Source organism: Chlorocebus sabaeus, chromosome 7 (genome assembly GCF_047675955.1).
Source record: "Chlorocebus sabaeus isolate Y175 chromosome 7, mChlSab1.0.hap1, whole genome shotgun sequence".
Lineage (NCBI taxonomy): Eukaryota > Metazoa > Chordata > Mammalia > Primates > Cercopithecidae > Chlorocebus > Chlorocebus sabaeus.
The window spans coordinates 80,889,358-80,897,872 of NC_132910.1; positions in this window are offsets into that span (position 1 = coordinate 80,889,358).

An 8,515-nucleotide genomic window follows, 5' to 3' on the forward strand; every position below is an offset into this window, starting at 1 on the left:
TTGGACGCTCCTAAAAGCCAGCAGCCTGAGAACGAAGCAGGAACAGTCTGCAAGTGAAATAAAAGCAGGGGAGACTTATGGTTCAGCAACCATAGATAACAGTAGGTGATCCCCATTGTTGAGATGTGATGACTTAACATGATAGATGGAGGGAGGAAAAAACTAGTAGATCCTACGGTGAGAGAACTGGCTTTAGAACGTACACACACAACTTACTTGAGAGGAAAATTCAAGGAAGAATTCTACTGCCACTGCAGTCTGTTTGTATCCAAACTAGTGTGTTTGAAGGCATTCTGGCTTATATTATTATTGTTGTTGTTGTTATTATTTATTACCACTATTATTCATATATTAGTGTTTTAACTTCATTGATGAGACAAGATGATGAACTTTGACAATTCTTTTGTTCATGAAAGGAATACAATTACCCAGTTCCACTTTGCTTAGGCTACGATACAGGAAACAAAATCAGATCTATCCTAAGAAAACAAGAACGAAGAATAGCTTATCAGATCAATAAAAAATTACTGTCATTTGGATAAGAATTTGCCTGATGTACAAAAATTTGCTTGATACTCTCAAGTTTTTATGTTTTCATAATATGCTACATAAGTGCTAGAATATATTTGTTGCTATCTAGTTAGAAGAAAATAAAAGCTGCCCCATCAGTGACACAAAATTGTATTCCAATACTTTTCATCACATGAGGGACATTCCACAGGCTATGAAATTCTCAATAAAACTGTAAACCTCATTGAATTGTCTCACACTGAGTTGAATATCAATAAAACTACAATTTTATTGGTAACTGCTGGACAGCAGAAATGGGAATCACATTGATTTACATTATCATAGTTTAATATCCTTTAACAGATATTGTTCCTTAGGTTTACTTTTCAAAGACTTTTCTTCTCTCTTTAAACATACCCTTTCTGTGGTACTTTCTTTCTCAAAAATTTCATCTATTTTCATGCTTTATGTATGAATGAATCCTGAAAGTTTATCTCTAGACCAGCATTTCAGTCTCCCTGACACTGAGCGTTGGATATCTGCAAGGAACTGAAACTTGGCAGGTGAAAAAACAAACCAATTCGTTTTCATACCTCAATATTTCCCAAAACATTCATTTCCTCTAGATTTTTTTATTTCTTCATATAGATTTAGATTTTTTGAACTTTACTCTTATCCCTCCTTTACTTTTTATATTTAACAATGCAAATTCTATTTCTATATCAATATTTTGTTCTTATATTTCCATATTTATACCATTTCCTCTAATGCAGAGTCTCTTAATTCTTTCTTTGAAAAGTCCTTCCAAATGTAATTCTCAGGTTTATTTCTCCTGTCTCTTAATTTGTCAACAGTACCCCACTTCTGATTAGTGTTTTTAAGGTGTAGCCTCTCTGCTAATCTACTTCTTTTGGGGTCCACTTCAAATGCCATTAACTCCATTATAACTTTTTACAGTTTCATAACTGTGTATATATATATATGTATAGTCTCTTGATCATGTTAATTTCTTTGTAAAATTTTTCCCTGAAATATGTTAATAGATTCAATAGAATATGTATCTCTGCACCTCCATCATATAAAGGGCTTTGCTGATTGTCATGTGTGAATGGGAAGCGTGTGGACAGGTATACTGAGTAACAGGAATCATGTCACCCATGATTAATCTTTTCAAAAATGTAATCAATTTTATGTTTATTCCCTTATTTTTCCCCACCAGATATAAAATTGAGTGCTCTGATGCCAAGGATGGTGAGTTACTCATCTTTCTATTCCAGGCTGTAACTCTCATGAAAAAGATAAACATTAAATACTTGCTATGTTTTATCAATGATTCTACTTAGGCTGTATGGATTTATAATTTAGTTTCCAGCAAAAAGGAAATTATCTATCTATCTATCTATCTATCTATCTATCTATCTATCTACTTACCTATCTATCTGCCTAGCTGCTTACCTATCTGTCTATCAAATATTTTTCTTCCAATGGTGATGCAATTGAAGAATTACTTAGGGCCACATCACTACCAGGGAACACAAATGCTCACAAATAACTATTAATATTCTTTTGCTTTGATTTTTCAGAAAACATTTTTCCCCTAAACTGGGAAAGACGTTAATGCCTTCTAGTAGGATAAAGTGACTGCTAAAAATACTGCAGGTTTTTTTCACTGAAGACCTACACTATTGGATCAGAAGCTCCTGCCATTAACAGCCTTAGTGCAAGTGCCTTCCACAAAGTGGATGTTACACACAATTTGAACTAATTACTTTGAATGACTATTGGTATTGAAAATGGCATATTTTCAGTGAAATTGAATGAGGCATTCTAATTTGTCTTCAAATTCAGTAAAATTTCAATTAATAGGAAAAAAAAAGGGGAGATATGCAATTCATATGCCCAATAATTCTTTAGCTAAGTATTGTCTACATTTGCTGTTTTCTATTTCCCTTTATTACCCAGTCTAAACCAACTTCTACTGTTTCTCCCATGATAACTAGAGTTGAACATTTGCTGAATCTTGTAAGCATGTCTGCTATGAAATTAAAAATAAGTGTGGTTTATTCGAGATGATCTCATATTTTCGTAGTTGCTTTTTGAGATGTGGGGTTCCAATAGCACACACTATCCCCAGCTTCTGTTTCATTAATTGACATTAAATACACTATGAAACTAATGCTAAAGTGGACAATTCAACAATTAAAGAGACAGTAAATGGAGATAGTATATTTACTTTACCACTGCCTTCATTATTCTAAACCTCCTAACAGCAGCAATAAAATATTTTAGCAAGAGTTTCCAGATGCAATAAGAATTTAATTTTCTTCTCAGAAAGAGGAACTTGTTTATAACTCACTAGAGAAGACTGAGCTTATAAGATATTTAATTGTTCTTATTGTGATAAAATTCGGGCCCAGAGTAATTTATTTTCCCTTTCAATGTGGAAGATACACATAAAGCTAAATAATTGAAGTAAAAATTAATAGGATTGAGTTACAAATTGTTACTTTGGGAATATTGTAGTGATGGTTTCAATAGAATATACATCTCTGCACCTCCATCATATAAAGGGCTTTGCTGATTGTCATGCATGAGTGGTAAGCACATGGACAGTTACGCTGAGTAACAGGAAGCAACTTTTTTTTCTTTTTTCTTTTTTTTGAGATGGAGTTTCCCTCTTGTTGCACTGGATAGAGGGCAGTGGCACAATCTCGGCTCACTGCAACCTCCACCTCCCAGGTTCAAGCGATTTTCTTGCCTCAGCCTCCCAAGTAGCTGGGATTACAGGCATCTGCCACCATGCCTGATCATTTTTTGTATTTTTAATAGAGACGGGGTTTCACCATGTTGGCCAGGCTGGTCTCGAACTCCTGACCTCAGGTGATCCACCCACCTCAGTCTCCCAAAGTGCTGGGATTACATGTGTGAGCCACTGCACCCAGCCGGAAGCAACTTTTATCTATACTACATTTACACCAGTGGTGAGGCTAAACACCCCATTTACATATGGGACCTGCTTTTCAGGGAATCACCCTACATCTTTGCTTTTTAAAAGCTACCCTTGTACTGACTATGTAGTTCATTTAGCGTTGCTTACTACAGGGGATTTTTAAGCTATTGGTCATATTGCCTGTAAAAAACTGTTTTTCCCCAATAGTATTCAATGTTAGTCACGGTAGCAGAAATTTGAAGAACATAATTTCTTTTTTCTTTGAGATAGGATCTCTTTTTCTGTCACCCAGGCTGGAGTTCAGTGGCTTGATAATAGCTTACTGCAGCCTCAAACTCCAAGAGGGCAATTCTGCCTTGGCCTCCCAGAGTGTTGGTATTACAGGCATGAGCCACTGCTCTTGGCTCATAATTTACATGTAGCCATTTCCAGTGGCATCGTGCTGTACATGTAGAATTTAATTATTTTTTAAATACTCTTTTTAAAAATATTATACAAGTGAAGCATGGATTTAGAAACTTGGAAAATGTTTACAAATGCATAGAACAAAACAACATAATCTTGAAACACGTTGACATTTTAATGTATTTTTTGCCACTCTTTTTACTTGCATGTGCGCGATCGTATATGCATGCATTGAATCTTGCATTTCAACATATAATGTGCTGGACAGTGTGGGATGTATATACACATACACACACACACACACACAAGCATTTGAATCTTGCATTTTTATGTTATATTGTTACTGGAAATGTCCCCATGCCATTAATTATAACAAAATTACACGAATGGCTAAAAATTACATAATAGGCTGATGTTAGATATACTTTAATGCATCTGTTCATTTCTCTATTGTGAAACGTTGATTGTTTTCAGTTTGTATTACCACAAATTCTATTGTAATGAATTAACTTCTGAGGAAAGTTAATATTCTATAAACCATACTGTGATGGTTAATACTGAGTGTCAACTTGGTTGAATTGAGGAATGCAAAGTATTGATCCTGGTGTGTCTGTGAGGGTGTTGCTAAAGGAGATTAACACTTGAGTCAGTGGACTGGAAGAGGCGACCCACCTTCAATCTGGGTGGGCACGAATTAATCATCTGCCAGTGAAGCTAGGATAAAAGCCGGCAGAGGAACGTGGAAAAACTAGACTGGCTAAGTCTGACAGCCTTCATCTTTCTCCTGTACTGGATGCTTCCTGCCCTCGAACACTGGACTCCAAACTCTTCAGCTTTTGGACTCTTGGACTTACCCCAGTTGTTTGCCAGGGGCTCTCAGACCTTGCCCACAGACAAAAGGCTGCACTGCTGGCTTTCCCACTTTTGAGATTTTGGCACTTGGACTGGCTTCCTTGCTCCTCAGCTTGCAGAAAGTCTCTTGTGGGACTTCACTTTGTGATCATGTGAGTCAATACTCATTAATAAACTCCCCTTTATATATACATCTATCCTATTCTGTCCCTCTAGAGAACCCTGACTAATACACATACTAAATTATCTTCTTTCAGAGTTTACCTTGCATGTGTATCCAGCTGTGTACATGGCAAAGCTAGTTCCTTTTTATTATTTAGTTTCATAGTCTAAACTATTCCTAAAACCTAATATTTTTAAATTCCTAACTTGTATCCCGCTTACAAAAATATTCTATGCAGGTTAATTACAAATGAAATTACCCGCTGCTTTAAAAATCATTGGTGCTTTTTTATTTTTCAGTCCTTTTCATCTAGCCATGGTTTGTTGTTTTTTTTTTACCTCTGCTTAAAACCTTCTTTGTAAAACTATTTTCTGTTTCGGTCCCCTCCTTTCAAACTTTGAGCAATACCCAAGATGTACTCAGTCTTCTTTCTGGCCTTTCTCACTTGAGGAACTCCTTTGTTCTAAAGACTTCAACGACAATGGCATGTGAATTAATTCAATTTTTTTAACACATATTTCTTACTATTGGTGAAAGACCTTTGAATCAGAAAATACGCTGTGTGATTTCTTTCCCTTACTTCATATACTTAATACAATGCTATTATCACTACTACTACTGCTACTAATAGCAATGCTCACTGGCCATTTGCTATATAAGGGCCAAGTATTGTGAAAAGCACTTTATTTATCTGCAACATGTAAATTAACCTTCAAACTATTCTATGTGATGTATGTTGTAATTATTATTTCACAAATAAATAATATGAGTTCCCAGGGCTCTGTAATTTGACAAGGTCTATATGACCCTAAAGGGCAGATGTAACTTACTACACTATTCAGTTTCATCATAAACCATATATTGCACATAATACTTTATCATATTTACAAGTAGCTCCTTTGTAAGTCAGTTGTTTGTTTCTTATTGCCTAATCCAAAATGTAATATAGAGTTTAACCATGGGTTTTAGCAGTAGAACTGAGAGAAAACAATTCAGAATTTGAACCTGAAACTTGGGATGAGAAATAGTTCTCTTGTTAAATATGTAGTTCTTTAATCCCTCATTTGGGCATCTCTTTTCAACTTGTAAAGTATGTTTTAATTATTATGTTCTAGTATTTCTTGTCCTCCTCAGTCAATGGGGCCTGGATAGTGGACATAGGGTTGGTTATGAAAACTTTCATTGATGAGTGAACACAGCCACAGATCTCCAGATATGGGGAACTGCAGGGCCAACACTTGCTGGCAATATGAGCCCATTCCAGGAAACGTTTTCTGTCTTGGGACTCCTAGCTTTCTATTCACCTGCTTTGTTACTTCTATGGCTTCTTCCTCTTCTATCTTCCCTGTTTCGTAAGATTTCTTTCCTGAAAATCATGTTCTCACAGTTGTTCTCCTGATTGAGGAAAGGTTTATGGCTCTTTTGAAGTTTTTCTTCTAGCTAGATTTATTTTCCTGTCAACAACAAAGAAACAACAAAACATTAATTTTGAGGGAAAAAAAAAAAAAAGATATGGTCAAAATTATCCTCTAGGAAGAAGGAAGTCCCAAGCCCACAGTCCCAAGCCAGTGTGGTCTCGTTGTTGAGATTATGGGCTTTGACTGTAGATCTGATTTCAGTCCCATCTCAGTCACTGGCCAAGTTATTTAATCTTTTAGAGACTTAATTCCTTCATGTTTAAAATTGGAAAACTGCAAAATCCAGCTGTATTTTATATAGCTGCAATGAAAGTCTTTTTTATTTTGTAGCAATGAGCAAAAGAGAAAATGGGGGAAAGATGGAAGTGGAGACAGTAACCAAATACAGTGTTTTCACCTACTCAGCTGGCTGGAAGTGCTGTAGGGAACAGACACGGGGGCAGTAACTGCTTCTAGTTACTGTCAATAAATACGTGCTGGTTGATCGATATCAAGTTTATTAGACAAAGGTAATTATTGCATTTGTAAGTAAAAAATGTATTAAAACTGTCATTAACCTTGTCAAATTGCTAAATTTGAAAAAGGAGAGTACAATTTTCATTTCAAAAATCAGGTTATTTCCTTGATTCATCTCAGCATTCTCTCTCTTCATAGCTGGTTGCTTAACTACATATTACCTTTTTAATTCTGCATCTTTGTTTCATAGTATACCTTCATTTGCATTTCTAAAATCAGATGTTCCTTTCACATAACACAGTATCCTAATTAAAATATTAAAAGATGCTTTTTGAATGAAGAGAATTTACATTGCCATAAAAATGTTCAGAGTGATGCAGCGTGCTTTTTAAAATATATTTCAATTACACTTTCTCTGTAAGTTATTTCTAGTTATTCAGTTAACCCTCACAGCTTTTTAAGATGGATTAAAAATATGGAAGTGGAACTAGAGGCAAAAAGAATTATGACAAAAAAAAAACATTAAATTCACAGTACAATTTTGGGGAAAAATAGGTACTTGTTTTCTATTTAATTCTCACTAAAATTATTTGGTTTTCTTGATCAATTGATTGATTCTTTATGCTTCACATACAAAATAGAGCTAGTCACATTTTTGGTCCACAGCTTATTCTTCTAAATCTGTGAAAATCCATTCTCTTGTTTTATTTTACTTATATCTCCTTCCCTTATCTCCATTTTCATTCCATTCACCCTCTCCGAGATGTTTGGAATACACCCTTAAATATTTATGAATCCCTTAAAAATCTATATGTCTATAAGTATTTTAAGCTAAATAAAGAATGCTTTATTCTGTTTCCTGCTCTACTTACTCAACACTATGAATTTGAGGTGTTTATTATTGCTGAAAGTACCTCCAGTTTGTTGCTTTTAACAGAATTTATTTTGTTGTATTCATCATTACATTAGGTTTAGGCGGGGTTTCTTCAACTTTCTACACCCACCTACACCACCATGATAAACATCATGGAAGAACCATGTATGAACTTTAGAGTACAAACACTGAGTCACAGAACACACATTTTTAACTTTTCTAAAACTTCCAATATGACTTTCCAGAATGGCTGAACCAGTTTAATCAGTCTAGAGTTATCATCTTTTCCACTTCTTCAGAAACATGCAATGACATCCCCTCTTTAATTTTTGTTATTCTAATGGGAATAAATGATAACTCATCAACTTGTTTTCTAGTTCTATGCAGAGTTCCATAGGAGACTGCACAGTTGGAACCCAGGCTCCATCACACTCATAAACTGTGGGACTTCAGGTAAGTTTCATAATTCCTGTGCCCTTCAGATCTTCATGAGTAAAAGGAAATATTAATAACACTAGCACTGAATTCATGTGGGTGCTGTAAAAGTTCTATGAGCAAAGATAAATGAAAGCACTTAGAACCAGGTCTAACATGTTATAGGCACTATTATGTGTCACTATTATTTCATTCATCAAAATATAAATTCCATGAGGGCAGGATTTCTGTTTATTTATTTTTTACTTTAATCTCAGCGCCTAGAACAGTGTCTTTACATGATGAAGTACATTGATGATATAGAATTTTTATCACATTCCTGAAAAATTCTTAATGTGTCATTTTTAATACATTAAGGGATTCCATTTTTCTAGTGTTTTCCTGTACTAGTGTTATAAACCCAGAAAATCATCCACCAAAGGCAATGTGGCAAAAAAACAAGAAAAATATAA